The sequence below is a fragment of the Canis lupus genome, chromosome 5 (assembly GCF_011100685.1).
Source record: "Canis lupus familiaris isolate Mischka breed German Shepherd chromosome 5, alternate assembly UU_Cfam_GSD_1.0, whole genome shotgun sequence".
Taxonomy (NCBI): domain Eukaryota; kingdom Metazoa; phylum Chordata; class Mammalia; order Carnivora; family Canidae; genus Canis; species Canis lupus.
The window spans coordinates 71,507,601-71,531,748 of record NC_049226.1 but is presented as its reverse complement, the minus strand read 5'-3'; the positions used below and the strand labels follow the sequence as shown (position 1 = coordinate 71,531,748).

The window sequence follows — 24,148 nt, the reverse complement described above, 5'->3', positions numbered from 1 at the left end:
TGATTGGCCAACTTAAGTCACACACCCACCTATAGGGCAAGAAGAGTACAGTAATTCGCAGCTTTACCAAAATTACATGAGTGGAAGTGGGAATGAGCATAAACCCAAAGGAATGGGAGAAGGCATACTGGGAAGATAGATACCCACCATATGGTAGAACAAACCTGGGGTAGAATGAGGACTTAGAAGCAAGAGCAGTGGCTGCCTAGAACATGACCTTGCGATGGAGCAAAACCCGCCAGTTTAATAGGCAAAGACAGATTGTATTTACTACCCTGACAGTGGATTAGAATGTGGCAACTACTTGAGACATGATCTTGACCTCCGGTATAGTATGGTAGTTGAACATGTAGAGTCAGAATGCCTAGGTTCCAATTCTTGCATCATCACTACTAACTATATGCTGTGAGGTTTTTGACTTAACTACCCTGTCCTTCCATTTTCAAATGTATTTGTTATTTCTTGCCACACAATTATCCCCAAAATTTGGTGGCTTAAAACAAAAGGTATTTCTTATCTCATAATATCTGTGTGTTAGAGATTCAGGAGCAGCTTAGCTGGCTGGTTCTGACTTCTAGTCTCTTACAGGGTTGCAGTTAAAATTTTGGCTAGGACTGCAGTTGTTTGAAGGTTTGACTGAGTCTGGAGGTTCAACCTCCAAGATCATGCACACATAGCTGATTGGCAGGGGGCTTCAGCTCCTAGCCATGAAGATCACTTCATAGGCTTGCCTGAGTGACTTCATGCCATTCTATTCTAGTCCCTCAAATCCAACAAAATAGAGCAAAACTGTCAAAGCTTCAGCTCTTTCTAGCACAAAGTCCCTAATTAATCTGATGTGTTGGTCCATGCTAAAGCTATTTAATGCAGAGGCATTTTATAGCACATTCAGACTGTGTGACTGGGGAAGTCAGGTCCATGCCCCCCATGTTAAAGATGAGAAAACTAAGACCTAGATTGGATGATCCAAGAGAAAGAACAAGGAGGAAGTCACAATGGCTTTGACCATCTAATCTTAGAAACCAAGCACTGTCACTTCCACTGTATTTTATTCTTTGGAACTAAACCACTAAGCCTAACCCCCACTCAAGAGGAGGCAAATCAGCTCCCACTTTTTAAAGGGAGAGCTATCAAAGAATTTGTGGACATATTTTTAAACTACTACATCACATCTGTAAATCGAAGTGATAAATACCCCATAGAGTTGTTTTAAGAATTAGATGAGATAATCCATACAAAGCACCTGTCACTGTAATAAGGGCTGAATAATGGTATTTGTTATAATTACTATTAAAACTACCAATACTAGCTTCAAACTCAATATGTATCACTTATATCCTTGAATGTTCAAGATTCCTATAGAAAGCTATTAAATAAAACCTTCAAAATTAATATTTTTCTCAAGGCATACAGAAACTCTTGTTACTAATTAAACTTTATTTTTAGCATTAATTTAAAAATACTTTACTTCAGTAATAATAATTGAAGTAACATCATACTTATTCAGTACAACATGCTAGGTATTATTCTTACTGAACATAACAAATAATGCCTTGCCCTCACAATGTTTACAGTATGGTGGAGGAGAGGGACAAGAAAAACAAAATGAATATATAGTATCATTTCAGGTATTGATAAGAAGTATAAAGAAAACTGAAGCTAGGTAAGAAGATAGAGAGGAACTGAGATGAGTGTATACAAGCGCCAGGAGGTGGGGGGGAATTGGTTTAGATCACGTGGTTAGGCAAGACCTGGTTAAGGTGATGACATTTGAGCTAAAACCTGAACAAAGTGAGAACACCAATCAAATCAGAGGGCAGAGAATGTCAGAGGGAGAAAACAGCAAAGGCAAAGCCCTGAGGCTGAAGAACTTGGTATGTTCAAGGTTCCGCAATTAAGCCAATATAGGTAAAGCTGAGGGAGCATAGGAAGAGGGAAGTCAGAGAGCTAACCTAGGTCCAGGTATGTGTTGGGACTTGTAGGCAAAGAATTTGGATTCTTAAGTGATATGAGAGGTCAGTGAGGAAGCTTTGAAGAAGACAATGACATAATTGGATTGGCTCCTGGGTGGAGAATGGAATGGACGGGGATGAAAGGGATGCTGGACGCCATTACAGAAGTCCAGGTGTAAGACCCTAGTGATGTGGCCTAAGAAGGATGGCATCAACATGAAGGGGAGTGATTGGACTGGGGGAACACAGGGAGATATGTGTAGAAGCAGAACCCCAAATTTTTGGTCTGAGGGTCTGGAAGAATGGAGGTTCCATTTACTGAGGTGAGGGAAATGAGGAGTGGTGCATTCTGGAGGTGGCATAAATGCTGGGTAGGGGGAAATCGATGGCTCAGTTCTCAGATGTGCTAATTTTGAGATGTGTATTAGATGTGCAAGTAAAGGTGAAAGGGTATTGAATATGTGAGTCTGGAACTCAGACTGGACATGTGGCAGGAGTGATCAGCATACCAATGGCAAGTAAAGGGACTAGTGATGGTCACTGGTGAAGTGGGCAAGGACCTGAAAGAGAAGAGGGCCTAGAGCCATTTGGCATTTAGAGGCCAGGAAGAAGAAGATGAGGAGCCAGTAAAGGAGTCTGAGAATGGGGGGATTAAAATAGGAGGGAACCGAGAGAACATTGTGTCCCCAATCCAAATGAGAGATAGCACTGATCATTAAATGTCGACGGGAGGTTGGGTGAGAAGAGGACTGACCATGGGACCTGGCAGCATGGAAATCTCTGGTGACCCTGACAGGACTAGTTGTAGTGGAGTGGTAACGTTGAAACTTAGACCAAAGTGAATTAAAGAGAATTTAGGCAGAGAGGAAGTGCAGATGGTAAGCAGAGGTGACTCATTCAAGGCCTTTTGCTATAAAGAGCAGAGAAGTGGGTCAGTAGATGGAGGGGAGCCCTGCATGTGGGAAGGGTTTTTAATATAGACAATATGACAGCATGTCTGTGCCATGATAGGAATGATACACTAAAGAGGAGCAAACGGCCAGGCAGCAGAGAGAAGAGAGAACTGCTGGAACAGTCTTTGAAAGGCCAATGGGGAGGGGATGCAGACAGCTGAAGTGGAGGGGTTAGACTTGGAAGTCCATCTGTGCTCGGTTGAATAGTGTCCCCCTAAAATTCATGTCCACCTGGAGCCCTCAAATGTGACCTTTCTTGGAGATGTAGTTAGTTAAGATGAGATCACACAGGATAAAGCTTGTCCCTAATCCAATAACTGGTGTCCTTATAAGAGAAAATCAGGGATATATCAGGAGAATGCCTCAAAGTGACAATGAGAACAGAGTTTGGAGCAATGTGTTTATAGCCAATAAATGCCAAGGGTTTCCAGCAACCATCAAAAAGTGGAAAGAATTGAGCTCTTGGAGGAAGTGTGGCCTCCTGACACCTTGATTTCAGGCTTCTAGCTTCCAGAACTGTGAAAGAATACATTTTTGTTGTTTTTAGCCATCAAGTTTATAGTACATTATCATGGTAGCCACAGGAAACTAATTCACCATCCACTGGAAGAGCAAGGAAGGAATGGCTTTTCTAGTGTTTGATGTTTGAGGACAGATTTTAAAATATGTGAAGTCAAGTCAGAGAGAAGAGTGGAGTGACTAGGAAAATAGAGTGGTGGTACTGAAAGTCTATTGGATATTTGTATTCATAAGTTAATCAGACCAGTAAGCATGGTGATGATTTATCCAGTCACATTCAGTTGTTCAGGGGCAAGCTGGGTGTTGGGTTTAACCCAGGTTGGGATTAATGGGATTAGCTATGTGTGTTCAATGGAAGGAGAGAGGGGAAACGGAGTTAAAAAGTATATGTATGGAAGTGATCATGATGACAGAATGATGGGTGTGGTAACAGGAAGGTTGGGTTGGAGGTGATAGAAACAGAGGTGTTGGTCAATGGATGGAAACAAAAATTGATGGAGTAAGGATTCTCTGATGGGGCAGTCAGTAAGGAAGGCTAACCACTCATGAGCAACTACCTTGGGCTACATGACCATCCTATTTCCTTCACCTCTTTCTTGCTTCCTCTACACACTGTAAGGACCACTGTTGTCCCAGCATAATGGTAACAGGACATTAAGAATAGGGGGTGAATCTGGGATAAGGACTGAGGGGTGAAAAAGACCACAGATATTGGGGTTGGGAAAAGGGCTGGGAAATGAAGGAAGGAGAGAAAAAAAAAAAGGACCTTCCAGAACCCCAACCAAGATATTCTTTGAAAGACCTTAAGGAAGGGAAGAGTAAAGTGTTGAGCCGTTCATGATCTCCAGTGATTTCAGGTAATGGAGTGAGCAGTCATTTTTTTCTAGTCAGTGTAGGCAGAACTCAGTTATTATAGGCACGTTGTATCATTTCATCATTTCAACAAGGTAAGAACCATTGTCCCCTATTTTATAGATGCAAGAAGAAAGGGCCATGACCTGGGGACATGCTCTGGAAAGGGCAGGTAAAGCTTCTGTGGCCAAAAAGTAGCCCAGACTCCCTGTGGGCTATGTGTTTGGGGGAAAGTTACTTTTTGCACAAACTATCAGGGGAGGAAAAAAATCCAAGTATTTGGCCTTGAGCTTTAATAAAGAATTAGTCCTATGACTTTGAAATCTTAGGGTAGGAGGTGAGTGGATTCTGGGAAGCAAATAATATCAATGTTTTAGGGTGTGTGTGTATGTGTGTGTGTTGTATAAGAAGAAGTAATTTGGACTTGTTAAGTTGAAAAAATTTTAAAACACAGGAATTCAACCACATAAAAATAACACACAAGCTCACACTCTGTTAGCTGCCAGAGCAATCAAGTTATCTAGAATCATATAACTTCTAGAAAAGTCTCCAGTACCCTGAGAGATTGAGTGAAAAAGGCAAATATATCTTAGTATTATTATAAAAATAATTTGACTATATGGATTCCTGAAATGGTTTCAGGGGCCCCAGGATTGCCTGGACCATTCTTTGAGAATTGTAGTTCTATGGAATCATGTAAAAGCCTATCTTTGTATAGGTAAAGTTGCATCTTTGAAGATTATATGGACATTTTTTTAACTAAATAGACTTAGGCTGCATTGTTCTTATATTTAGAGAGATGAGTGTGCATGTTCTTATTCACAAAGTTCCCCCACAGAAGACTAGAATAGAGGCCCAGGACCTGAGTGCACCCTTCTTCACCACAAGCTTATGAAGGAACCCTAAGGAAACACAACTAAATGTACTGGTGAAGCCCTACAGGAAGATTTCTCCTCCCCTTCCTCTTCCTTTTTCTCTTCTTTTTTACACTTTTATAACATGAAAATTCCAAACATATGCAAAAGACAGAGAATAATGATGTGAGCCCACATGTACTCTTTAACCAGGTACAAAAACAACAGTCCAAAGGGCATCTGGGTGGATCAGTCAATTGAACAACTAACTTGGTTTTGGCTCAGGTCATGATCATGGGGTCATGATCTCAAGGTCATGAGATTAAGCCTCCCATCAGGCTCTGCACTCAGTGGGGATTCTGCTTGAGATTCGTTCCCTCCTCCTCCTTCTGCTCCTTCCCCCATGTTCTCTCTCTTTCTCAAATAAATAAATCTTTATTTTTCTATCTAAATTCAGTTTGCCAACATATAACACCCAGTGCTCATCCCATCAAATGCCCTCCTTAGTGCCCGTCACCCAGTCACCCCACCCCCTCATCCTCCTCCCCTTCTGAAACCCTTTATAAACAAATCTTTAAATAAAAAAAAAAAAGTCCAAGGTCATTCTTATTGTATCTCTATTGCCCCATTTTCTCACCCCACATGCTAGATTATTTGAAACAACCATATCATTTCTTCTGAAAATGTGTCAATACATATCTCTAAAAGATACGGACTGTTCTCATAAATGTAACCACAATACTGCCAGCACATGTAAATTAACACTAATTCCTTGATATCAAATATTCAGTTGATGCCCAAATTTCTCCAGCTTTCTCATAAACACTTTTTGACAACTGGTTTGTATAAATCAGGATCCTAACATCCATATGTGTATTTGTTTGCTATGACTCTTAAATTTTTATTAACCTTTAGGCATCTCCTTTTTATTGTTTTATTTTATTTTATTTTTTATTTTATTTTATTTGCCTTTTTGTTGTTGTTAAGGGACACTAGATTATCTGTCAGCAGTGTCACTTAGCATGTGCTTCTCTCCCCAGTATTTCCTACATGTGGGTATCTAGATCTAGTTTGGGTTTGTTTTGGGGGCAAGATTGCTTATTGGCTGGTATTATGCACTCCCACCATAAAACACATAATATCTATCTTTCCTTTCATGATTTCAGCAGCCACTGATAATCCTTGCCTAGATCCATTTCATTGGTGTTGCAAAATGGTGATTATCTATCATTTCTTCCTTATATACAAAATCTTTCCTGATCGAATCTTTGGTTGTCCTAAGATGCAGTTGTACAGGACAGGCTGGATAAATGTTTAAATCTTTCCTTTTATTTATTAGTCTTTTAAATCATGATTCTCTAACATCTCCAAAGGATCATGATGTATTTAAGTGTCATTATAAATGCATGAATTTAAGCATTTAATATGTTTCACCCCATTGCCATTGTTCCTCTTCTTATTAATCTGATTGCTCCTGTTTGGTCAGGAGGAGCAACTTCCAGTTGGTTCTTGAGACTTCAAACATATCCTTGCTTTCTGGTTTGATAAGATGCTCAGGCATCTTAACCACTTCCTGCACCAGACCTGGAATCTACCATTTCACCAATGATTCCTGGTTCTTCTTACTGAGAAATGGTATTAAGATACCATGAAGTGAACATCAGCTTGTAGCTATAGCTTGATCATTGTTTTTAGGTCTTTTCAGTGGACAGAGCTAGAATTTTTTTGTAGGTCTTTTAGCCCTTAGGATATATGCCACAAGGGATGTCCAGTCACTGATAGTTATATGGTTCCAAAGTTAAATCTACAAACAAAGTATATTTAGGGAAGTCTAGCTTCTACCGTTTTTTTCTCCACTCTGTTCCCTCTTTCCCCTTGTAGATAACCATTTTATTTCATGGTTTATTACTGAAATTTTAATATAAACAAATATGCACATACATTCATATATCCTCATTTCCTAGACAAATGTTAGTATACTATGCACATTTTTCTCTTCTTTGCTTTTCTAACTAAGCATTATACCTTGAATATCATTCTTTAGCATTATTTGAAATTTTTCTTTTTATAGTTGCATAATGCTCCATGATGTGTCAGTATCATAGTTGTACATCCTGTTGATGGAAAGCTTCTTGCAATTATAAATTGTACTGCAATGATTAGCTTTATGCCTGTATCTTTTTAATTTTCTGCTAGCCTACAGGCAGATTTTAATTTTATACTTAATAACCTGACTTCAAAAAAGGTACTAATCATTATCATATGTTGGGAGAAAGGGTATCCAAAACAAGCCCACCATTGTGGGCAGAACACTAGGTTTATTTCTATTTCTAAAAGAAGTGGCTGCTGCAATTGTCAATCATCATGGTAAGGAACTGGTCTAGAGATGACAAATGAGTACTTTCAGTGAGGAGAGAACTTTAGGTTCCATGAAAGAGAAATGCCTTACAGGAAGTCATTGAGAATGGAGGCAAAAGAGGTGAACCACTACCAGAATTACCCATTCTAGGAAGTGGCCCTGGTAGTGCCAGGTGGGAACTCAGATGAAGGAACTTGGATATCTGGTCTTAGGGAATAATCCAGTAATTGATTTTAACTTTCTCTTTGTTCAATTTATTTTATTTCATTACAAGGTCTTTACTCAGGCTTTGTGAAATGTTACAGCAGTATCTTAATTGTGCTATTGAAAATTCAGAGACAAGCCTGTATACATGATTGGAATGTAGTGATAAAGCAGAAAGTAGCCATCCCTCCTATCCCTTGCCCCAAGGCTAAGAGAGGAGCAGCAGCAGCAGCAGCAGTACAAGGGAACACAGTGGCTCACAATTCCAGGAAGTAGGGTGAGGACTAATCCTATAGAAATCCTGTGGCATGGAGAATAGTGCCATGGAAATAGGAGATGGTCCAGATTTGGGTCCATATCAACCTGTGGAATGGAGGCAGACTTTTTGATGAAGGAAGACTGCAGAAAAGACCTATAGATGCATGGACACTCATTCCCAAGAGGTCTTTCCTTTTAAGTAGAAAGGACTTTGTGTGTTGGTTGAGGAAATATTAATGATAGAACACAAAGCAATAATCAGGCTACAAAAAAAGGAGTCAATGTACCATTTTTCTAATTAGCCATATATAAAATGTAAAATATTGATTTCTAGTGGTAAATAGACACATCAAGATGAAAATAACAGCAATGAAATCAGAGCAGATGATGAGATCATGGGTAATTTTTTGTATTTTTCTTTGTTTTTAAAGTTTTCTACATTGAATATATATTTGCATTGAAATATAATATTATTTTGAAACAATGAAAAAAATAAGTAAGTCAAAAAAATAAGCAAGGGTATTAATAGGCAATAAAGAAACCAACAAATATAATGAGCAACTAACTTAGGAAAAAACTATCCAAACATGCGTGTAGTAAAAAGAAATTCAAGGTAAAAAAAAAAATCCCAGCTAGATGCCATTTTAATTAACTGATGATTTTTTTAAAAGATTTATTTGAAAGAGAGAGAGAGAGTACAAGCAGGGGGAACAGAAGAGGAAGAAGCAGGCTCCCCACTGAACAGGGAGCCCGATATGGGGCTTGATTCCAGGACCCTGGGATTCCAGGACCCTGAGCCAAAGGCAGATGCTTAACCAACTGAGCCATCCAGATGTACCAATTAATTGATGATTTTAAAAAATTATTCCAATACCTAGTATTGCTAATGATATAGAGAAAATGGCTCATAAACGATGATATCAGCTAAATTGCTGCTATCTTTTCTGGAAGAAAACTTTTCATTGTTTATCATTCTCCTTAAAATGGTCATACCCTAAGGGCCCAGTAATTTAACGTCCATAAAATATTCTAAATAAGAATCAGGTATGTGCATCATGACTTATCTTTAGGGGTATTTATTACCATTATTTAAACAGCAAAAACTATTAAAATATAAATGTCCAAAGGTTAATATTCTACAGGTAATTAAAATCATGACCTTAAGAAGAGTTATGGAAAAAAAAAAGCAGAGTTATGACATGGTGGAAAAGCTGAGTGAAAAAGGCAGATCACAAAATAGTATATCTGATGTGATTACAGTTTTGTTCATAAAATTGAATGTGAGAGGAGTAAAATGTTAACAGTGATTGAATATAGGAGAGTTGGACGTTCTTCCATAGACATTGTTGAATTTTCTCAATGTTCTACAATAAGTATGTATTATGTACACACATAAACAGGCATATTTATAGAATCAGGGCTTTTTAAAATAAAATGTTATTTTAAAAGTAAAGCAAGGTTCTGGAGTGGGAGTTTACAGAGCAACAATGGGAAAAGGCTAGAATGATTTGTATAGTAATGAGCTAAAGTTGGAGACATCAGTATGGACTCATGTTTAACTTGATATAAATACAAGTAGTTACACAGAGAGATATTTATAGATGTGGGTTTATGCACAGGTTAGTATACACATAAATCTCCTTGCTCTGTCAGCTGAGAGGGTCTAGAAGTAATGATACCTCAGTAGTGTCGAGCACACCAAATGCCCAGATCTTGGTTTCTAATACCATTCCTCAATAAAAGAATAGGACTTTTTAGAGGAATGGCTGATTCTGGGACTAAGACCGGAAATACACAAAATTAGCCTGGAATAATCTTATAGTATCAATAAATAAGGAAGTGCTAAAAATTAATAAATAAGCTCATAATAATGAGAGTGTCACGGAAGCCAATAGAAATAAGCTCCCAATGGCTGAAGCTGGAATGATCTGAGCAATGAAAAAAATGAAGTAGTATCGGATTATATCCAAAGTATAAAATAAATATTCATGAGTCAGTACTGGTATAAACAAATTATTGAATAAATAAATGGGTAAAAAGAGACAAATTTCTTTTGCAGAGGTATTCTAAATAATGTATGTAGATACACCCCGCTCAAGGAGGTAAAGCATGACTCCCACTCCTTAGCTATGGCTACATATAGTCAGTTCCTTCCAGAAGTGCACAGTGTGGAAAGCAGGAGGGGAGAGTAATTTTACAGTGGAGAAACCTGACAAACACAACCTCAGCCAGGTAATAAAGACCAAGATAAAGAATGGTAAGTCATCCTGACAGTATGCACCCTTGATATGATGTGATGAAAATGGTATGTTAGCCCTGTGAATTTCTCAAAATCCCATGATGCCAGTCTAATCAAGAGAATAGCATCAGACAAATCCCACCCAAGGGACATTCTACAAAATTATCCCACAACTACTCCTCAAAAACTCATCAAAAACAACAAAAGTCTGAAAAAATGTCACAGCCAAGAGAGGAGTCTAAGACTTGATGACTAAATGTAATGTGGTACCCTGGATGGTATCTTGGAATGGGAGAAATGATATTAGGTACAAATTAAGGTAATGTAAATAAATTATGGCCTTTTAGTTAATAATTATGTATCAGTGTTGATCACTAATTGTGATAAATGCACCATACTAATGTAAAGTGTTAATAATAGGGGATATTGAGTGATAAGTATATGGAAACTCTCTGTACCATCTTTATAATTTTTCTGTAAAAGTATCCTAAGAAATAAAGCAAGGTTATTTTTTAAAGCAAGGTTCTGTAATAAAATACAATAAAAGCATTTTTAGAAATTATCTCTGCAGGATAGATAGGAGGAAAGCCAAGTTGTTTCTGTAGAAAAATATTGTATTAATTTCAATTACCACATAGCTAAAAATACATACTAAGTGGAGGAATATTTTTCTCTTAAGGGAAAAGTGAAATATTACATTTTTCTGAATAGATGTCCATAAGGCAGTGATTTCACTCTTATTTATCACCAAGTAAGAGAGAAAGCAGTGAATTTATCTGAGGGAAAGGCATACCTAAACAAACATTTTAAGAGGAATCTAGGGAAGAATCTGCCTCTGAAGATAAGCTACTCCAAAATCCAGAAGAAAAATTTAAGAACCTGGTTAGGATTCTCAAAAAAGGACAAAAAATAATAGGTTCTATAAATAATGAAGAAATGATCAAAATGAATAAGCAAAGGAAGATGAGTGATTTAAGGAAACTTAAAATGTAGTAGAATGAGAATCAGCATTACAGACAATAAAGTACACTATGTGGTCGATAGCAAACTTAAGAATACCTCTCAGAATCTAAAATAAAGGGACAAAAGATTAAAATGAAAAGAGAAAATATGATAACCATGGGAAAATGGAGAACAAAGATGATGTTTAAAAAGTACCACTGAAAAACTAAATAAATAAATTAAAATTTTTAAATAAATAAAAAAATAAAAATAAATAAAAAGTACAACTGAAAAACTGGAAAACTAGAACAGAAGGAAAACTGGAGATATAAAAGAAGAAAACAGTGGTGAGCTTAAGACTTACCACTTTATAAACATCTAACATGTTAACCATTTTATACAAAGAAAATAGTCATTTACACGTAAAGGTAACACAATAATATTCTCATATAAACAAGAACCCAGAAAATATACTTTTGTTAAAAAAAATACTTAATTATATAATAATTAAGTATTAATATTAAGTATATAATATTACTATTATATACTATATGCTACTGTAATTAAAATAAAAGCCTCAGGAACGGAGCAACCATAAAGAACCCAGCAATAAACACTGAAATCATTCAACATAGTTAAGTCCAAATAGCTGTTTTAAATATAGTTTTAAAACTGAAAGTGAATGTAAAAGTCACAATGTAATAATATCTGGTACTAAAACCTGTGAAGAAAGGGGAAGTAAACTATGCTAAATACTTTGTCTCAAATGGGAGCTGGAGGGTTGGGAAGCCCAAAGATATTCCTTTGCTCCTGACCCTACAATTAGAAAAAAACAACCAGAGAATAAATTTGAAACACTGAAGATAACCACAATCTATTAGCTGGAATTCACACAATCTATTAGCTTCTAAAACACAGACAAATATAACAGTAAAGTCAATATAATCCACACAACGTAAGATAGAAAATAAAGGAGATATTAGGGAAGTGCAAAAGATAAAACACATGAGTTAAGGTTACAGTAATCATATTTACTATAATAACCAAAGTGAATGTTGATTCATGCCTTAAACTCTTAAATCAGGCCCCCAAAACATGTTAAGCCAAAACCCACATTTTTCATAAAATGTATATACATGCGATGCAACATATATATGTGATATAACGTTTTAAAAATAAGAGAATACAAGAAGGCATGGTAAAAATGTAAAATGAATACTAGAGGGGAAATAAATCTAGGCAAGAAAATTAAATGAAAAAAGGGTGGGGGAGACACTTTATCATACAAATGGACATCATTCCAAATGAAGAAGATACAGTGCAATAGTCAGCAAGTACTTATCAATTCCCACAGCTTTTCAGGGGTAAAAAAAAATTCACATGAAACATTGCTCAATACTACTACAATTCAAAATAATACATATCACTTTTTTGAGTTGCTCTGTTCCTTACAATATTCCATTTAGATATATAAAGAAAAAACTGTTAGAAATACAAAGAAAGCTAGCACAAATACTGTGATTTTGTGAAACGTCAACATACCATTATTGTTAATAGAAGATAAATCAGACAAAAAATATACAATCTAAATTATAAAATTAATAAGTTTAATTTTTAAAATGGGATAATGAGAGAGCACATTTTCCTGACGATAGAAAACTGATATAGAACACATAAAAATGCAAAATTCAATACAATTACATGTTAATAACAGACAATACCTGAGAATAATTGATCCTGAGAATAATCCTTTTAAAGTAAATCCTTTTAGGGATGTCTGGGTGGCTCAGCGGTTGAGAACCTGCATTCTGCCCAGGGCATGATCCTGGAGGCCCAGGATCAAGTCCCAGGATTGAGTCCCAGGATCGAGTCCCACATTGGGCTCCCTGCATGGAGCCTGCTTCTCTCTCTGCCTATGTGTGTGCCTCTCTCTCTCTATCTCTCATGAATAAATTTAAAAATCTTAAAAAAAAAAAAAGTAAATCCCTTTAAAAGGAAGTTCAAAATTTCACAAGCATTGAATAAAAACTCAAGTGGAACTTTATCATGAAAAATGAAACAAAAAAAAATGTCAAGGTAAGTTTATTTTATTGCCCATTTAATGAAATTAAGGAACAAAAATATTGATTTTGGCATATTTGTTCTGAGAAAATTTGGGATCTCATATAACATCCTTCATGTTTGAACAATAAAAAGAGTGGTTTTTATGAAAAGAAAGACCAAAGCTTTATCAGTCTTCCAAAGATCCATCCCATGCTTTTCTATTTAGATATTTCTCCTCTGAAGCTGTCATGTTATCACCTCGTAGCTTCCTCTTTATTCTCTTGCATTGCACCCCATCCTTAGTTGTTGAAGAAATCTGAGTGATTCCAATAGTTCTCCAATATCACCCTCAAGCTTACAAAATTCTACAGGCTCTGTTTTTAATCAAAGATAAAAGATTGCTTTGTTTTGTCAGGAAGACATCCTACAATCAAACCAGCTAGAGGTGACTGGACAAAGAGATCTGACCAGTTAGACAGGTAAAGACCCTAGTCTTACTAGTGAAGAGACCTTTAGGATGAAACCAATTTCATAAGTGATTAATTCATCTGTGAACATTTCATGTTATGACAGTTTTCCTCCCCTATACAGCTTCATAACTAGGGAGTTAGATACTGATGTCTCTCCCCTTCATGGAATGTAAAATTCTGTCCTACATAATTAGGTGTAAGAAGATATCAAAATTGCAATGGCAGGTTATCTAGAAGTTAATCACAATAAAAACAGGTGATATCAAAACTACTAAGATACAGTCAAGGTGTTACCAGTGGGGGAATTTATGCAGTTAAATGCCTTCGTTATTAAATGACATTGAAAATAAACTAAGCATTTAATTTTGTATAAAACTGTGAAAAGATATGAAATTTAAAAACAAGGAATTAAAGATATAAATGGAAATCAAAGAATAAATCTAAGCTTTGATTCTTTTAAAAGATCATAACATTCCAAGACTAGGCAAGAGAAAGAAGGGAGGGAGGGAAAAAGGAGGAGGGAGGAGGAACGAAAGAAATGAGGGAAGGAGGGAGGGAAGGGAATGCACAAAGCACAATTATATAATGCTACGCATGGTGAAAAGGTCTTCAGTTGTAAAGTGATCAGGTTTGGGAAGACTCAAAGTCCATTTGTTCTTAAATCGAAATTAACAATATATAGTGACTGTTATCGCCATCTGTTGGTGGCAGTCAAGAGTTGACACTTTTGCTCTGGCTTTGTTCACATCTAAGAATCTTGTAAACTGAAATTTCAAAATGGTTTTAAATGTATAACTTCTGAATATTTAAATGGTACAAGATACCTTAGAGGCTATGTCAATTTTAGAATCTTGATGGAATTGAAAATGTGCTGGAAATTATAGTTAAAATTGACTTAAGAAGAGGTAGAAAAGTCAGAAACACAAATGACAATGTAAGTCAAAATAATTTTTCCCCAACATGTGTTAGAACTAGACAGGTGAGTACTTATAAGAGAGGAATTTAATTCCTATACTCTTGAAACTGTCCCAAAATATATAAAAAGAGGAAGACCTTCTAATTAATTTCATAAAATCAGTAATTCTGATACTATAAAAAGTCTGACAAAAATAGCCCCCGAAAAAAGGAAATTTGCAGATAAATTAAAATTATCAAATATGGAAGCAAAAGTCATTCAAAAAATTATAGCAAGTTAAATAAAATCATATACTCAAAGACTAATATATGGTCTCCAGTGAGCACTACATCTAGATGTGCAAGGATAGTTAATATTATGAAATCATCAATCTGATTCACCATGGTAATAGAACCAAACAGAAAAGCTCTATGAAGATCTTGAAGGGTAAAAAGAAAACACTTTAATAATATGCAATGCATGCCTGTTTAAACAATGCTACTGCAGTAGGGTGAGAATAATAGTTCATAAACATCAATAACATTTCCTCTCCTAAAATCAGGAGTAAGAAAACAATGCCTGGAATAACCATTGCTATCCAATATTATCTTGTAATTTTTGGTCACTGCAATAAGTCAGAAAAAGAAATAAAATGCAAATTACAGTAGTATATATAACTATTTGTTTTCAAAAACCAAAACAATCAACTAAAAGCAAATAAGTAAAGAAGCAAAGGGAAAAACAGAGAGAGAGAGACAAATCAAGAAACAGACTCTTAACTATGGAGAACAAACAGATGGTTTCCAGAGGGGAGGTGGGAGGGAGTCTGAGTGAAATGGGTGAGGGGGATTAGGGAGTGCACTTGTTTCAATGAGCACTGAATAATGTATAGAATTGTTGAATCACTATAGTGTACACCTGAAACTAATATATAACTGTATTAACTACTGGAATTAAATTTAAAATTTAAAAACAATAATTTTTAAAAATGAGTTCAGAGTTCTAATTTTATTTTAAAAATATTCATGAAACAAGACAATAGCCTTCCTACATACTAGTTATAATTATTTATATAATATCATGGGAGAAAATTATTTCACAAATGTATCAAAAACTATGAAATTTCATGAAATAAATTTTAAGTTTAAGACATGCTTTTAAATCCACAAAACTCTGGGTAGTCCAAGTGGCTCAGCAGTTTAGCACTGCCTTCAGCCCAGGGTATGATCCTGGAGACCTGGGATCGAGTCCCATGTCAGGCTCCCTGCATGGAGCCTGCTTCTCCCTCTGCCTGTGTCTCTGCTTCTCTCTCTCTCTCTTTCTCTCTCTCTGTGTGTGTGTCTCATGAGTAAATAAATAAAATCTTTTAAAAATAAATAAATCCACAAAACTCTAAAATAATCAAAATGGGTTGGACATATAAAGTAAAATACTGTGTCCATGAATGAGAAAACTTCATATGGCAAACAATCAGTTCTCTCAACTAATCCAAACATATACTATAATCCAACCAATATCTCAGTAGGACTTCTTTTTGAAAATAAATACAGGTTTTCAAAAATACAACTAATCAATACAGAGAATATTTAAGACTTTTTTTTAGGAAAGGAAATAAGTGGGCCTTTTCTGAAATTATTTTAAAATTACTACTAGTCTTGGTGCAGGACTAGAAAAATAAATCAATAGAACCCAACCCAATGTCCAGGAACTAAAAGAAGGATCTACAAGAAAGTGGTGTGTGATAAAAGTGGCAGGTCACAGAGCTGTGTGGAAAATAAGATTATCAATAAATTGTATTGAAACAATTGACTAGGCACTTGGAAAAATATAAAGTTAAACCCTACTCCAAATATACATTTGATTGTACTTAGGTCTTAAATTGTCTACTGCCCTTCCTATGAAACTATACTTCCATGCCTCATTGACATAGACTTAGCCATGTGACTTGATTTGGCCAATTAAACATGAACAGAAGAGACATGGCACATCCTAGTACAAGTTCATCATGCCATTCATTAACTGTTTCCACCATCACCCTTTGTCCCTTGGGCAGGAGAAACAGATATAGGCTGCTTCTTTAGGGTGGGTCCCATTAAAAAAGGCACACCTGGAAGAGCACCAAAGCTTGTCTGCAGCCAATATATAAAGTGAATGAGAAATAAATATGTACTATTACAAGTCATTGAAATTCGGGAACTATTTGTTACCATGAACAACCTCAAGAAAAATTAAGTGGTAGAGAAATAGAAAGAGGAGAGGTGCTCAGTCCAAATATCTATAATGAACAAGACTGGAGGTTGTTCAAGTTAGTGTTTTACTGCTTTGACAAAGCATGTGTTGAGAATGAATAATTCCAAGGTCTGTCATGAGGACTGCATCATTTGTCCTCCATCATTAGAAACATTATAGAAGGAAGTATATATACAGGATCTCTGTTCAGACTGCCTGAAGGCATGCATGACAGCCAAGAGAAATGGAGAAACATGTTCTGCTCTGATCTGGTCTGATCTTATCATCTCCAAGTTTGAGCCTCCACATGTGCCACGCTGGGATTATCTATCTACTACTTTATCCAGGCTGAGTGAGGCTCCAGCTATCTCACCAAGAATTTTGTCCTGTATTAATGTTCACTTCACCTGTTCTGTTCTCTTACCATCTTATTCTCTAATAGTGGGGTGAAGGAGGGTTTGTGTTCCCCTATCTGAAAGGCACTGATGGCTGAGATCCACACTAAAGAACCGTTTATCTCCTTTTATGCCAGAGCTAAAGCAGCGTTAGCCCCAAGGATCATTATCTAGCCAGTTCACATTGTATAATGCAGGACTCTGAAAATATGCATATTTCCCTTGTAGACAAAGCATTCCAAAGGCTCCTGAGATCCTGAAATCACCCACCCAACCAGAACAACAGCTGCCACTTGAAATCTTCTAAGTGTGACACAAACTCTTGAAAAGTAAAAGCAGAAAAATTAAGCAAATGAAGTTATAATGCCCAGCAGCCTGCACAAGTAAAAGTAAGTCAAATAATTAGGTCCATAATGGTTTAGCTCTGTAGCAGGTATTAGCAGAGATATAGGCTAAGGATTTAGGATGACAATCTCAAAACATGAGAGATATCCAGGCAACAAGATAAAATGTTTATCCAAATATTTAAAGTGAAATGTTGCAGATATGAGAAGCTTACTATTTTAACCAAAAGCCTTAAAACAAAAACATAGAAATCTTTCAAAAGAAGCTAAAACATTTCCCTGCCTTAGGCAGAATATATGGAGCATAGATTAACCATTTCTATGTGTCTCTGGATAATTAGGAATGTCAACTTTCACACCGTGCTGTGATATACGGATCCTCTTGGGAATTTTCAAGTGCAGAGGGTGCCTGTAGCTACACTAAATGACTTAGAGCTACTATAATGCTCACTTCATATTTTTGCTTTTTATAGGTTTTTTAAGTCTTTTCCTATGTTGTCATAACTCCCATGATTTGAGCATACTTCCAACCATTTAGCCAAGTTTGGATGAAAACTATCTCTGGTAAAAGTACATACGTTAGGAGTATGAACTGCTTAGGTTCCAGCTACTTCTAGCTAGAACTTGTAGAGTATGAAGTTTTTTGCATCTTATTTTCTGCATAATTGCCACTAATTGGCTTTTTTCCCCTGGATTTTCAGCTATGTTGAAGAAAGGTAGGTTTGGTTGGTAGGTGACAGTTGGCCAAATAAGATGCTATTGAATAAAATTAAATGTGTAATGAAGGTATGCACAAAACAAAGAAACAGGGTCCTTGGGAAATAACACAGGAAAAGCAAAGTGTAAACTAAATCAGAAAAAAGGAAAGAAGGGAAAGTCCTTGGCATTTATTGACTCTCACTATTGCCAAGTACTGCAATGAATACATATATTTTCACATTTAGAATTGCATTTGTCTATAATAGAAAACAAAAGTTTGCTTAACAAAAAGTCTAGAAGTTCGTGATTACTGCCTTTGGTTCAATTTCTCAGTGATACTGTCAGAAGCTGGGCTCTTTCTCTTACTGCTCTGCCATCATTCACAAACTGCCTATAACCTTGTGGTTACAATATGGCTGCTGCAGCCCCAGACAACACATCAAACATTCAAAGCAGAATGAAAGGGCAAAGACTATATTCCTGTGAGACTTTGTCTTTTTATTTGGAAGATTGACCTTCTTTGGCAAACTTTCTCTTTCATCTCCTTATCCAGATCTAGGACATAGGCTGCCAGGCTGAGATTCTATTATCCTTGAATAAATTGGGATGCTGTTAGGGAAAGAAAAAAAAGTATGGATGGGGTAAAAGACACTAATAACAATTTTTTTTACTCTAATAGGGAAACTGAGGCTCATGCATGTGACTTATTCAAATGCACACAAGGCTACATTTGAATTTGAACCTATTGCTCTTCTCTCCATGACCATGCAATGGTAGTAAAAATATACCCCCAGACAAAAGACATGAAGAGAAATCTCACAGAGGAAGACATAGACATGGCCAACACGCACATGAGAAAATGCTCTGCATCACTTGCCATCAGGGAAATACAAATCAAAACCACAATGAGATACCACCTCACACCAGTGAGAATGGGGTTAAATTAACAAGGCAGGAAACCACAAATGTTGGAGAGGATGCGGAGAAAAGGGAACCCTCTTACACTGTTGGTGGGAATGTGAACTGGTACAGCCACTCTGGAAAACTGTGTGGAGGTTCCTCAAAATGTTAAAAACAGACCTGCCCTACGACCCAGCAATTGCACTGCTGGGGATTTACCTCAAAGATTCAGATGCAATGAAACGCCGGGACACCTGCACCCCGATGTTTATAGCAGCAATGTCCACAATAGCCAAACTGTGGAAGGAGCCTCGGTGTCCATCGAAAGATGAATGGATAAAGAAGATGTGGTTTATGTATACAATGGAATATTCCTCAGCCATTAGAAACGACAAATACCCACCATTTGCTTCAACGTGGATGGAACTGGAGGGTATTATGCTGAGTGAAGTAAGTCAATCGGAGAAGGGCAAACAGTGTATGTTCTCATTCATTTGGGGAATATAAATAATAGTGAAAGGGAATATAAGGGAAGGGAGAAGAAATGTGTGGGAAATCTCAGAAAGGGAGACAGAACAAAAGACTCCTAACTCTGGGAAACGAACTAGGGGTGGTGGAAGGGGAGGAGGGCAGGGGGTGGGGGTGAATGGGTGACAGGCACTGAGGGGGACACTTGACGGGATGAGCACTGGGTGTTATTCTGTATGTTGGTGAATTGAACACCAATAAAAAATTAATTTATTAAAAAAAATATATATATATATATATACCCCCAGAGTATATACCAGAGTAGCAGGAGACGGAAAAGTAGACCAGCCCCACTCACATTTAGAAAATATATTCCTGCATCCCAGCACAGCTACTTCCTAAATATACAAAAAAATCTTTCAAGAAGCAAATTCTTTACCTTTGCCCCGATTTGTAAAGGCAGAGTGGCCACTGCCACAGAGCTGGGAGGGAGAGTGGGGTCCCAAGAGGTGAAAGCCCTACTCAATGCACTGTCCCTACTCCATGGCTCAGGGCTAGCAAGGCTCTTCCTGCCTCTCGCCAGAGCTGCTCACTCATGGCCACCAAATTCATTAGACACATGCCTTGCCCCAGGTATTGAAATTTCAGTACCAGCCTCATCTCTGGCCCCAGAATTCACAAAATTCAATACTCCCACCCCCATTTTTTCCTCCCCTCTCCATCTAATTCTAGAGAATCGAGACAAGACAGTATTTACTCTTGGGTGTTTTTCCTCTTTGTAGCAATACCATCATTTTCAAGCATGCTGCAGAAATTAAAATCATTGTTCCTTTTTGTTTTATTAAAAATCCTGCCTTGGGACACATGATAAGCAACCTTATTAATTTTCTTTTGTATTTAAATGTTTCCAGAAGAAAAATAATGCAGTATTTTGCCAAAGTGTGAAAAGGGAAGTGATTGCACTAATTCTCAGTATTTAAAATCTCTGAGTTCCTATTCATCTCTATGTGGCTTCCATGATTACCGTTCTGAAATTCAGACCCAATCGGCTTAATGATGCCCCATTATCTAGAGGAAGAGTGCTTACCCTTGGGCCCCATGGATGAGCTTCAGAACATCCATTAAATTGAAAGCAAAAATTATACGTGTGTATGCATACATGCATGTCTTTTTCTGGAGAGAGGATCCATAGATTTCATCAAATTCTCTAAGAGATTGGATTAGTTTCCTAAAGCAGCCATAACAAATTACTTAAAACTTGGAGGCTTAAAACAATAAAATTCATTCCCACACAGTTCTGGAGGCCAGAAGTCTGATATCAAGAGGTTCACAGGACCACATTCTCTCCACAGGCTCTAGGGGAGGATCCCTCCTTGTCTCTTCCAGCACCTAGTGGGGCTCCTGGTGCTCCTTTGCTGGTGGTCACATCATTCACACCTCTGTCTTCAAAAAACCTTCTTCCCTGTGTCTCTGTGTCATTTTCTGTCTCTTAAAGTGACACTCACTGGATTTAGGGCCCACTCTAACCCAGCATGGTCTCATCTTGATCCTGACCTTAATTATATCCACAAAAAACTTTCCATACACAGTTGCAGAGGTTTAGAATGAACATCAATGGGGGGGAGGGGTTACTATTCAATCCATTAGGGATCCATGACCCTAAAAAATTAAGAACAAATGATATCCCAAGCTCCTGTGATGACGCCACTGGACATCCTGGATGACATTCCAGGACCTTGAGACTCTGTCACCATCCCATATATCTGACCTCATCTTCTGCAGTCACACTCCAGCTACCCAGGCTGCTCCCAGCTCCTCATACCACTGCACTTGTCTGCTTTCTAGCCTCTCCAGATGTCTTCTCTCCAAGTCTCTTCCATCTTGTTGTGGACACAACACACAATTCAATCTTTGAACCTTCACATCCTTGCTCCATACTTGTCCTAATAGAGAACTCAGCCAAACCCACAACTGACTTTATTTCCCTGAAAGAACTTGCAAACTGAAACCTAACCTACAGTTCTGACTCAACCTGCTGTGTTCATAAGAGTTCACATTCACAAAGACTTCCTTAATTCTCTGAGTATGTGGGCCCACACGGTTACCACCTATGAGATAAGTGCAATCATTACTTCCATTTTACAGTTGAGGGAAATGAGGGTTAAACAGAGCAGATAATTTGTTCAATACCACAAAGCTAGCAACAAACAGCTGTGGTCAAACCCTATATTCAGCCAAGTCCAGAGCCTGTGCTCTTGACCATCAAGAATTTTCCTGTTCAGGGCTTCCTGGCTGGCTGAGTTGGTTAAGAGTCTGCCTTAGGCTCGGGTTGTGATTCTGGGGTCCTGGGATGGAGTCCCACATTGGGCTCCCTGCTCAGCAAGGAGCCTGCTTCTCCTTCTTCCTCTGCCCCCTACTTATGCTTGCTCTCTTTCTCTCATATGAATAAATACAATCTATTAAAAAAAAAAGAATTTTCCTGTTCAAATAACAGGAATAACAGTGAAATTGGAACAAGGCAGAGTGGCAGGAGACAGAAAAGTAGACCAGCCCCTAATTAAATAGGCCTTCGAATGCTTTAAAGATAAACAGTAATTCTGAATGTGGTGGGAAACCAACAAGAACACTGAAAAGCATGATCTAAGAAAAGACCATAAGTTACTCATTAAATGGAGTAGTTTCACAGATTCATTCATTTGTTCATTTGTAAAATGGATATTTTAAAAAATGGCTGTTTATTGAGAACCTATGACATGCAGGGCACAGTGGGAGATAGTGGGAGATACAAGAATGAACATGTTAGATGAGATCCTGGTGTTCCCTGATTTTTTTTTCCAGTAGAAGTAAGAAGACAATAACCAAAAAGGGATTAAACAAGCTAAGGCAGATAGTGATAAGTGTTATTCTTAAAACAACTACAGAATGGCAGGGAGATGGGAGAGCAATGATCTACACTAACAAGTCAGGGAAGGTATCTCCAAAGAGGTAACACTTGAATGAAGATGTAAGTAATAAGGAGGAACCAACTGAGTGAGGATCTAGGGGCAAGGTCCAGGGGAAAGTCAAGAGAGAAAGGAGGGAGAGAGAGAGGGAAGATGAAAGTGTTAGAATTAATTAAGGGAGCAAAAACCCAGGAGAAAGAGTAGTTTATGGGACCTAGAGCACAGCAAAAATGCACAGACATCATGATTTCTACAGCTACATTTAAACAGCCTTGGTAGGATTGAGGAAAGGTGAATTATTGTCATTTGGACACTCTGTGACAGTTCATTAGCACTCCTAACTAATGGAAGATGACAAAGATTGGGCAAGAAAAGTGACTGCAGCAAATGCCTTGGCATCTCCAACTCTTCATCTTTGGCAAACAGCCTCTTCAACAGTTCCTTGGCAGCTGGGCACTCCCAGAACTGCAAGGAAGCATGGAAGATACGATCCTTGCAATGCAGCAAAACCAAGAGATCTCCAGGAGATAGGCTCTGGAAGATCAACATGGGATTTATCCATCTTCTGAAGAAAGCGAAACCAGCAGATAGCCTGGGCTCCAACCCATGCAACCCTGGGCCACCCCATCTCAGAACCATATTCTATCATATCTCTCTTCCTCACATAGCCAGACTAGGCAAGAAAGGATTACACTCCAGCTCCTGGGAAAAGCTTCAAGCTGCACATGTCACCAAAAGACCTTGAGAAAGCTATGGGAAAGTTTCTAGATATCTATGTAGGAAACAGTTGCCAAAGGAGACTCGTGGAAAGGCAGGACTCACTATGTCATGACTGCTTGACAATTGTCACTGATTTAGCTCTGTAAACCAGATGTTCCCAGTACTCTGGCTTGCTGAGGGCTCATCTTTTATTACCCAAATAACATGGCTAAAGCCACCATCTTATAACAGAAGTCCTAGGACTCTTCTCATATCTGAGAGAGAGGGAATGGGGAGGAGAAGTAATGGAGTAAGGTTTATATTTCTCCTGGTCATCTAGCTTCCTCTGACACCACTCTTCCTTCCTCTTCCTTCCTTCCTCTTCCCTCCAAACAACACTATCCAAGGCTGTAGTGTATGGTTAACTTTTACTGGGGCTTTTAGGGATAACAGAGGTGGTTTCTTCAAAACCACTTCTTCACAATAGCACCTAAGCTAAAACTGCACAATTTTTGCGTAGTTCCCCAATATTCCCCCTCCACAGGCAATTTCTCACTGCCACCATTTTACCTAAGGTGCTGCCTCCCATCATATTACTGGGACATGCTCCTCACATGCTGGGCCTCATAAGCCCCTTTTCTTGGGTAACCCACCAATACTAAAATCCTTACTTTCTTAGTGGGAAGATTTAAGTTCCTTCAACTCACTCTCACAAGTCTAGGCTTTGCATGGAAGTTGGCAAAAGAGCAAGACAGAGGTTCATCTTTCTGAACCACACAATCCCATCAAAGTATTTTACTCCATCAGAGAGCCATCCACCTCTGATATTCATACTGTTCTTCCCCCCAAAGGCAAAAACTTAATATGTATAATTTTTTGATAATTTTTTTTTCTTTCTGCCATACTGCATCATAATCCCATCAAGATATATC

At 37.6% G+C, this 24,148-nt stretch overlaps 1 protein-coding gene and 1 long non-coding RNA gene across 2 annotated transcripts in view; one reads left to right on the top strand and one right to left on the bottom strand.

Annotated features, from left to right (window-relative positions):
- The window catches only part of LOC111096024, a 38,524-nt gene that overhangs the window by 2,732 nt on the left and 11,644 nt on the right, over nt 1–24,148 (top strand). Inside the window, exons 3-4 of the long non-coding RNA XR_005360041.1 lie at nt 13,591–13,654; nt 17,393–17,553. This is a non-coding gene — a long non-coding RNA (uncharacterized LOC111096024). The remainder of the gene's footprint in view (nt 1–13,590; nt 13,655–17,392; nt 17,554–24,148) is intronic.
- Nucleotides 1–24,148, bottom strand: part of CDYL2 (chromodomain Y like 2) — a 195,068-nt gene that overhangs the window by 162,863 nt on the left and 8,057 nt on the right. The window lies entirely within an intron of this gene.